Source organism: Ailuropoda melanoleuca, chromosome 2, assembly GCF_002007445.2.
Source record: "Ailuropoda melanoleuca isolate Jingjing chromosome 2, ASM200744v2, whole genome shotgun sequence".
Taxonomy (NCBI): Eukaryota; Metazoa; Chordata; class Mammalia; order Carnivora; family Ursidae; genus Ailuropoda; species Ailuropoda melanoleuca.
In genome coordinates this window covers 186353943-186365016 of record NC_048219.1, presented here as the reverse complement: position 1 = coordinate 186365016, position 11074 = coordinate 186353943, and positions in this window count along the sequence as shown.

The window sequence follows — 11074 nt, the reverse complement described above, 5'->3', positions numbered from 1 at the left end:
AAGGGGAACCCTCTTACATTGTTGGTGGGAATGCAAGCTGGTGCAGCCACTCTGGAAAAGAGTGTGGAGGTTCCTCAAAAAGTTAAAAACAGAACTACCCTACAGCCCAGCAATTACACTACTAGGTATTTATCCAAAGGATACAAACATAGTGATTTGAGGGGACATATGTACCCCAATATTTATGGTGGCAATATCCACAATAGCCAAAAAATGAAAGAGCCCAAATGTCCACAGACAGATGAATGGATAAAGAAGATGTGGTACACACACACACACACACACACACACACACACACACACAGAATGGAATATTACTCAACCATCAAAAAGAAGTCTTACCACTTGCAACAATGTGGATGGAACTAAAGGGTATTATGATAAGTGAAATAAGTCAGTCAGAGTAAGACAAATACCCTATGATTTCATTCATATGTGGAATTTAAGAAACAAAACAGATAAGCATTGAGGAAGGGAAGGAAAAGTAAAATAAGATGAAAATTGAGAAGGAGGCAAACCGTAAGAGATGCTGAACTCTAGAAAACAAACTGAGGGTTGCTGAGGGATGGTGGTTGAGGGGATGGGATAATTGGGTGATGGGTGTTAAGGAGGGCACTTGATGTAATGAGCATTGGGTGTTATATGGAACAGATGAATCACTAAATTATACCTCTGAAACTAATTTAAAAAAAAGTCTATGCACTTTTTATTATACTACTGGTCCAATATTCCTGCAGTTTAGAATATGATCCAAAATAGTTTTCTTAGAATTTATAGATAGATAGATAGATGGATAGATGATAGATAGATGATAGATAGATAGATAGATAGATGATAGATAGATAGATAGATAGATAGATAGATAGATAATTTTTAAACTAAAAGGCAAATCTCTGAACTGTAATAATCATCTAGAAACTGTTTTTTTTCTACTATAAGAACTGGCAGATTACAAAATATTTTTATTCTGTTCTATACCACTTTTCTCTATATTAAATGGCCTAATTTTTTTATGTTTCAGTCTGAAAACATTCTTTTTTTTATGTTTTTTTATTATATTATGTTAGTCACCATACAGTACATCCCTGGTTTTTGATGTAAAGTTCGATGATTCATTAGTTGCGTATAACATTCTTCATTATTAATAGATCTGCTGTTTACAATATAAATCATAAATTGGCCAGAGTTCTTTTACATATTTGTTTTGTATCTATCTTGATTATACCAGCATGAGGATAACACATTAAGATATTGCATGCATATATCAAAATGGTTTAATGTCTCAGCGTTTCAATAGCACAATATATTGATTTGAATTGTGAAGTACCTTGTTTAAGTCACATAAAGAAAACTCATAGGTACCTTTTCAATTCAGAAGTTACTTTATAAATGGTTTGTGTAAAATAAATATCGATCATAAAATTCAACATGACATTTACATAAAGAAATAGTCTTAAATTCAGAAACAAAGCAGAAAACCTTTGTACCTTCACATCAATGGGCCTTAGGAATTCCAACAGATTTTCCTTCATATTCTCCACCCCATCTTATGATATGGAAATAACCTTAAACAAACTTTATCTGCAATCCTCATGGATATTATAGCCTGGACTTTGAAGTTAGGCATTATGGGTTTAACTCCCAGCTCTGTCTTTATTTTGTATCTTTATTTTTTATAATGTACTTTATCTTTTTATATCGTATTCCTTGCCTCAACTTACTTTCTCTTTCCTTATTTTTATTACTTAAAAAAGTAATAAACTCTAATTTTGTAATTCACCATTGTCCCCCATTTGGGGACAAAATAAAGAGAAAAAAATACACATACACATGCATATTTGTAGTCTGAATTTTCCTCTACCTCAAAAACTTTTGGGTATGTGATCCAAGATGAAGAGTTAAAAGCAAATTTCATCAAATCCCAATACATTGGTACCTCCTAGACCACTGATTTCTAGGACCTCATGGTCTTCTCCACAGCTGCATGAATTCTCTAAGGCAGCCTTACCCAAATCATAGATGAATATGTCCTGTGCAATCTCCAGACCCACTATTTAGTCCCTATGACCTTCATGCTCTTTTTTCTGCCTATTCCCATGTTCTCTATTACTCCAGAGTTTGACTGCTATCTTTATGATGCCTGATAGCTTTGAAGTCTTCTGAAAAGTAAGAAACTGAATGGACCGCATCCTCTGTGAACATGATCTATGGGGGTCTTAATGTTGAGTTATTTGGTCCCATCATTGTTATAAAGTTAATTTCCCCCATATATATTCATGTCATCATGAATATGGTAATGGGATAGATTGAGATATCATCAGCCTCCCTATGATCACAACCACAATTTCTTTCCAAATGGGAGAAATGATTGCTGAATCTAGTTTGCTCTGAACTTGTTCTTTATGGACCTAAAGCAAACTTTCAAGTAGAGAAACCTGCTATTCTGTATTTTAATATGGTTTCTGTATGTGCACCCCATCATTACTACTGTAACCACTGAACTTAGAAGACACATTTGCATATGTCTGAATTCTGACTAAAGACACACATTTGGAGTTTTTATTTGGTTTTTATTTTAATTCCAGGGAAATCTTCATCCACTTAAATTAACAGATACAAACAAATGTTTGGTGACGGTCTGGAGCAAAGGATTACTTTTCTCCACAAAGTAGATGTTGACGTATCTAACATAAGCATAAAGTCCCTTGACAAGGAATTTTTAGATATGACACATAAAGCACAAACAAAATAAAAAATAGACAGTGGGCTACATCAAACTAAAGCTTCTACACAGCAAAAGAAATGATTAAAAAAGCAAAAAGACAACAGAATGGGGAAAGATATTTGCAAAAAATATATCTGATAAGGGACTAATATCCAAAATATATAAAGAACTCATACAACTCAATAGCAATAATATAAAATAATAAAATAAAATAAAAAATGGGCAAGGGACCTGAATAGACATTTCTCAAAAAAAAAGATATGTGAAAGGCCAAGAAGCACATGAAAAGATGTTCAACATTATTAGTCATCATGGAAATGCAAATTGAAACCATAATGAGCTGTCGTCTCATGCCTGTTAAAATGGCCCTCATCAAAAAGACGAGTGATAACAAATGCTGGAATGAATGTAGAGAAGTGGGAACTCTCCTGCACTGTTGGTGGCAATATATAATGATACAGCCGCTACGGAAAACAAGATGGAGGATTCTCAAAAAATTAAAAGAAGAACTACCATATGGTCCAGCAATTCCACTTCTGGGAATATATCCAAAGGAATTGAAAACACTAACTAGGAAAGATACCCACACACCTATGTTCAAAACAGCATTATTTACAACAACCAATACATGAAAACAACCTAAGGGTCCATAAAGAGGTAAATGGATTAAGAACTTTGGTATATATATAATGGAATATTATTCAGCCATAAAAAAACAACAACAAAAAATCCTACCATTTGCAACAACATGCGTGGACCTTGAAGGCATTATGCCGAGTGAAATAAATCAGAGAAAGACAAATACTGTATGACCTCACTTACATGTGCAATCTAAAAGTAATAATAATAAAATAAAACCACTAGGAAATGAGATTAGATTTTTGGTTACCAAAAGTGGAAGGTGGAGGAAGGGAGATCAGAGGAAGCTAACCAAAAGGCACACACTTCCAGCTGTAAGACAAATAAGTTCTAGAGATGTAATGTGCAACACGATGGCCATCAGCTCTCACTGACGTAAGACATACAGGAAGGTCGTTATAGGAGTTAATCCTAAGAGTTCTCATTCCAAGGAGATGTTTTTACCTTTTTTCTTTTCTTTTTTCTCTTTTTATTCTATCTATATGAGAACACGAATGTTAGCTGAACCTATTGTGATAATCATTTCATAATGTATGTAAATCAAACCGTCATGCTGCATTCCTTAAAAACAGCAGTGTAATAAGGAAACCAAAGTCTCAAAGAGCATAGAGAAAAGAACTCCAATGCATTATGTGTGAAGTGTTTATTTCTATTCACTAAACAAGCTTCCCCCACAAAAACATCTACACTACATGCTAAGATTAAAAAAAAAAAAAAAACTGTAAGTTCTCTTTGACTTTAAAAATGAATTTTATTCTTCCTTTGCCAAACAAAACATCGTATTTGCTTTGAGATAACATATTCTGTCATTTTAAATTATTCAGAAAGGCAGGATATATCTTTGGCACATTTTCATTATAAGTGTCCAAATAACTTTGTCTTATAAGAAATGTCATTTCCAAATTAACAATTATAAAAGATGAAGGGATTTAATATTTCCATCTCAAAATTGGTTGAAATACGCTGGTTTTTTATAAAGACTTTGATATTGTTATATCAAGTTTCTTACGTGATCATGATCTCTTCATATAGGTTAATCACATTCCCACAGTCACAGTAAATTACATCAGTCTTCTAGAGAGGGAGAAAAGTAATAAATATTATGACAACAAGAACACGTCTTAATATTCTTAGTAACCAGTCTCGGGCTGACGTCGGATGACTTTAGGTCTCAGAAAAGATTTTAGGTCTTTTCACTGGCCTGCAGTAGTATCTGCAATTAATCTGATTTATTCTCTGTCATTACATGTTCAGATAAATCTACAGTTTATAGCCCTAATTGCATTACTCAGTTTAAAACTGTAAACAAGCGTTATAAAGAGAAGCCGAGTTATCCTTTTCAGAGAACATCTGTGTGTGTATGGGTAACAGGATAAGGTACTCCCCCTCTGTATAAATACTCTTTTTCAAATGAAGTCAAATATCTTTGGAGGCATACTTCACACTCATTTCCGTAATCCTCCCGAATGGTAGGATGGTATTTTAGTCTTCTTAAGAACTGTCTAAAAATTCACACACTTAGTTATATTCCACTTTAAACACTATTATTAATTGATCCAAAATAGCATGATTCCTGGTGTCAACAGTTATTAAAAGGTAGCAGTGATATGGTAATTAGGCTTTTTTTTTTGAATATGTAGTTCCTGTTGCTGTCTAACTAAGAAATATAAACTTCTTTTACTAAAAATCTTGAATAACCTCTCTCCACAATCCTGTACCCTGGAATAAATGATATTTCAGAAGCCAAAGCCCATACTTAGATAGTGGCCCTGGAAGAGTCTAAGTTATTTTTTAAAATATTTTCAAGACTTTGAACTATGATAGTCTAGATTTTTTTTTTCATTTTCTATTTCTGATGGCCTCTTCTAGAAAAGACCCCCTATAGTTAAGTAATATATATACTCCCCTGAGAGGAGGAACTTAAACCTTACTGGTCTCTGCACAGAAGGCAGAATGATGTCTGTTTTGTTACAGTCTGTCTAGTGTCCAATAACCAACATCCATGATGTTTTTATTTTGTATTCTTTTGTTTGTGTTTTTGGGGGTTTTGCTTTCTTTTGTTTTGTGTTTTGTTTTGTTGTTGCACAAAGAAACTTTGATTTGCAGGAAATAAAGAGGTCATAGGGAATGGCTTCCAAAGCCATGACTCCCCAAGACAGGGTGAATGTATTCCTTTTGCTCAAGGTTAGGATGAGTATTTAGATAGGGAAGCCTTGTCGTCATATGTAGAGGCAAGCGTAAGATCATGCATGCTCCTTAAGGAAACATGCCTATGCATACATTGTATGTTATGTAAATTAGGTTAAGGCTCCTCCCTGGGCAGGGATTTCAGTGTTATAATGAGGTAAAGGTGATTATAGGTCATTCTAGAGGTCACTCTACAATCCATCTGCTAGGTACGAGTTAGGTTTAGCTCAAACACTCTGGATGGTCTAGGCCAGCAGAAGATTTTGTCAGGGGGCTGGCCATCACCTAGGGGTGGTTTCAGGTGTCATTTGTCTGAGTTAAGGGGAAAGCCAGAAAGAAGAGCTGGAAGTCCATAGGTCATTAGGCTTTAGGATTTACTTAATTCAGGGACTTTGACTCCATTCCCCTGTGGTTCTTAAAAAGGCAAGAGGAAATAGGACAAGTAGATCAATGGATTAGATTAAGGATTACCTGTCACTAAGTTTAAGCAGGGAACATGTTTTCAAATGTGAAAATGGCAGTAAAAACAAAAACAAGTCAATAAGGGGTGCCTGGGTGGTTTAGTCAGGTAAGTGACGGACTCTTTATCTCGGCTCAGGTCATGATCTCAGGGTCATGAGATCAAGGCCCACGCAGGGCTCCACACTCAGCAAGGAGTCTGCTGGACATTGTCTCTCCCTTTCTGTCTCCCTCAACCCTTCCCTTACTCTCTCTCAAATAAATAAATAGATTTTTAAAACTAAAAAGAAAGAAGTCAATGAAGAGGAGTCATCATATAAATTATATTCACAGAAATAATAAATAATTTTTAATTAAAAATGATGACTGTGGTAGACCTTTAAAATGAGTTCTTTATACCTATAAAAAGATCATCTTCCTCAAATTGCGAAGTCAAATTTAGTCTCCTAAAGATAAATTTGAGCTATTTTAGAAGAATAATTGACAAAGTATAAAAACTTACTTAATTTTTAATTTCTTTTTACAGAAAAGTATCTGAAAAACTACTTTTCTGCTACTGATCACTTTTATCTAAGCCATTAAAAGTTATATCTTTCAAGATAATTTAGTGGTGTTCATGTAGAAATAAAAAAAATATTTGCAATATTTATTCATTTTAAAAATATTTCAACATATTTTAAATATATCAACCTTTGGCTAAGCACTAATTTCAGGAGCCAGCGTAGCTATGCCTTTTGAGCTATAAATTCTTTATTTTTCATTGTTATCCCTTATCCCTAAGTCTGTGAGTAAATGCGGAACAGCTATAAGACAAAGAAAACATATTTGTGTAGGACTTTACATGAGGTCAATCATTGGAGAATACAAGGGCTGGGCAACCAGACTTTTTGTTTAGATTTTATTCAACATTCCTCATTCATTCATTCATTCATTCCCTTATTTTATACTGACATGTCTGCACACCAGACAACACGATAGATGCTAAAGATTTAAGAATGAATGACAGATTGAGTCTTGCTACATACACTTATGCTTATAAATCATCGAAATACAGTAGGACTAATGATGTCAAGGTCAACGCTTATAGTTATACTGAACCAGAGTGGAAATAGCAGTATATACTTTTAAGGGAAGACTTCATGAGGAAGGAAAACCTTGAGCTGAGTATTTTTAAAAGACATTTTGTGCATTTTATAAGTCATAAAAATAAGCAAAGCTTAGTACAAAATTGGAAAATATAGAAATATAAGAAGGAATAAGAAAACATAATCTTTAATAGTTTGATGTATTTCACCCTGTTTTCAATGCAAACAAATTTCATTTTTTGAATAGCGAAATTCATATTGTATATAAAATGTTTTAAAACAAAACTAGGCCATAAGTAAGTTTTCATTTTGTATTGTTTTATAGTTTCTCATTTTCTTCATAATTTTTTAAATCAAGGAACAATTCCCGTATGTCATACAAAATGCCAAAAAGCATCCTGGAAAAATGAAATACATGTGAAGTCTTTCTAGTGCTACAGTTATCTGTTTTTTTCTTGGTTTTGTTTTCTACATTTCATGACATGTGCTAGCCTATTTTATGTAAAATCCCCCCATAATTTGTTGATTTCCAAAAATTTGTCTATTTTAAATTATTCGGGGTGGAACATTTTTGTTCAAAGATATTTTTCACATTTGGGATTATTTCTCAGGGATGTATTCCACAATGTAGAATTACGGGGCCACAGGTAAATAGGCCCATGCCATACCAATAGAACTGTGGGCGGTACAAGGATGAAGAGAGGAATGTATGCATCCCACGGAGAGGAGAGTACAGACCTAGTAAAGGTGTGGCTCTGTAGCAGGGAAAGAAGCTAGTGTACAGCCCCATTTTTGATCGACAGTCTCAGAATGAGCCCTCCTCCAGAACCAAAATGTGTTTCATTCTGTACAGGAGCTTAAAATCACATTACAAGTGTTGGGAACCGTTGCATCTTCTACAGACAATAGCACCGTAATTACTGATAGTTATTAGTAGCCCGAGCTGCGGAAAATGACCTATAAGCACAGCTGCAGTAATAGGAATACATAAAAATGTTCTGCTGATTACAAGAAGACAAGAATTTTCTCTATAGTCTCAGATAATGAGACTATAGTCAGGTGGCCTAATTAAGGTCACAGAAAATGATAGAATCTCTAAGGTCTCACCAGCTCTAAAATTCCATGTAGTAATAGTATCATCTAATGGTTCCCCCACTATAGTTCTGCCGGACACCTGGCCAGTATAATTTCACTTCAAATTCTTTTGTGAAATGAGGTTGAGTATGTATAATACAAAGATAGGCAGATAGATAGATAGATGATAGATAGATAGATAGATGATAGATAGATAGATAGATAGATAGATAGATAGATAGATAGATACTATTCTAACAGCAGATGGGGTTTTTGAAATATTTTTATAATATGTATTTCTTTTAAAGAAAGGGGCAATTATTTGTTAGAACAATCAATTCAGAGCACCAGCATAAAAATTCTAAAATCATGCTGTTTTTATTTCCCTACAACTTAAATGTGAGCTGGAAGTTTCCAAGAAGCCTGTAGCTGTGATAAAGGATCCAGTCTTTTTTTTTTTTTAAATGCAGTTCACACTTTATTTGCTAAATGGTAAACTGGGGAATAGTGACTACATTGAAGCAAATAGTTCTCATCTTACCCCATAGACGATGTTTCCCCATTACCCTAGCATGGATTAGTATTAAGGAGTTTAATGAACAGAAGCTTCTATATATAGCATACAGTTATCAGGGAGTACAGACTGCATATGGACCCTGGCACACTACCAGGCAGCCCTCTATCCTTAAATGCTCTCAAAGGAACCCTGTCGTTCAAGTTTCTCAGTTCCCAAGATCTCCTGCAACTTCAGTGAATAGACCAATTAAGACTTCCTCTGAAACCTATTCTGTTAGAGTTTCTGATAACATCATTTCCATAGAAATGGGGTGACCGTTTACCCTGCCCAATTATTGTCCTGGAATAATTATTAATAGTGCCAAGCTTCACTAAAAAAAAAAAATTGGATGATAAATTGTATGCTCATCCTGCATATAAATGACCCTCACAAATGGAGGAGAAACTCTGTAAGATAATGGACTGAGAAATGTGGGGGCTACCCCATCCACTCTATACATAAGGAAATGCTCAGTAAAATGTAAAAAATTAAAGGGCATAGCTGAGTTCAAAGCAAAAAAGCAAATATCTAAGTGTCAAAAAGAGAAAGAAAACTCACAGACTTCAAGGTAAATAAGAATTGAAATTCCACGGCTGGCAGCAAGGCCCTAGAGCCAGATAGAAATCTAAGAAAAAGGGTTTTGATGCCTGCAATGAAGTGGGGTTTGGTATCCAGGATCCAGGATGAAGCTTCTTTCACTGAAATGGAACCTGAAAAAAAAAGTTAACTTGTCTGCAAATGGTAACTGGAAAATTTTTACTAACTGGTGCAAATCGTTGTCACACAGGTCATGTACGGGAATAGTGTGTGACACAGCACTTTTAGGGTGCATGCATGGGGACAACATTCACAATGCTCATATGGGACAGAAAACCAAGGAAATAAATGTAAAACTTTGTATCTAATGACTTCACACACCCAGACAGAGGTAACTATGAAAACTGTCCCCATCGGAAGATCCCACAGCTCAAAAGATGTGTCATTTTCAGAGGATAATTTTCATATAAACCGTGGTCAAAGACAAATGTCACAAAAATGTGCACAGGTCCAACACCAAGAGATTGATTAGAGACCCAACAGAGAAGATAACTGAACTGAGAAACTCAATGAGGAATTCAAAAAAATCTCTGCAACGATGTGTAAACTGTCAGAAAGATACAGTTATGCCAAACACAAAGCAAGAGAACACAGAAACGGATCGTTACAAATGAAAGAAGAATAACTCCTAGCATTTTTTTTTAATTGTGGAAATTATGAAAAAGTCAGAAAAGAAGAGAAAAAGTTAATTAGACACGGCTGAAGAAAGAAGAAATTGATGAAGGCAGACAGGAAAACTTTAGTTTTTTTTTCCAGTGGAATGTGGAAACTTACAGAAAAAGTAATATAGGATTTAAAGCGAAAGAGATTTGAATTTGAATCTTGACTTCACTTGTCTAAGACCTTCAGAAAGTCACCTAATCTGTATTTCAGTTTCCTCTTTTGTGAATTTAGAATAATAACGTATTTATTATAGTTTTTTATGCAGTTTAAATAAAATACGTGCAAATCATAAAGCGCATTGTTGAGCACCTATTAGCTACTCAAAAAGGTTTTTTTGGTTTGTTTTTGTTTTTTGTTTTACTTTCTCCCTTCTCCTTTTAATAGCTGCTCACTGGATTCTTATTTGAATACTGGTAAATAAAGTATTTACAATATAATGAATATTTACTATGCACACTGTATTTTACATTTATTTATTCAATAATTAAACTCTGTAACTTTGTATCATAGATAAATTCAATTTATAAAACAAAAATGGAAGACAAAATAATTTAAATGCCCAGGTCACAGTAGACAACAGAGGCAGATATTTGACCCAAGACTCAAACCTCATTTTATTAACTCCTGATTCTTTTACATTTGTCTTTCAGGAACAAAGGAAGATAATCAATCAGTCAATCAACCAATGTCCCCTGGTATAGCCTGGGCAGAGAGAAGTTACCAAGAGTATCATACAATTCCAGAGATTCTAAAACAAGCTAGTGGGTAGGACCAGATTTCATAAATTCCATGAGCTCTCTTTGTTCTCTTACTAACTTACCTCACCTTCTCTGAGGGATGTGCAGCCTGAGATATTGAATGTGAAGGAACAGCTTTAAATTAAAGGTGGATTTCTTTCTTTTTTTTAACCAGTAAATAAAAGAATGGGTTGGCAAACAATTATATCTGTTTTATAGTTCTTTTGATACCTAGGATAAGGAGGCGTTTTGTATTTTTGTTCAAAAAGGGCAGCATTTGACAAAATAAAGTGAGGTGGCACTCCATCTCATAGACTATTTTAAAGGAAAAACAAGTCTGTTTCTTGGATTT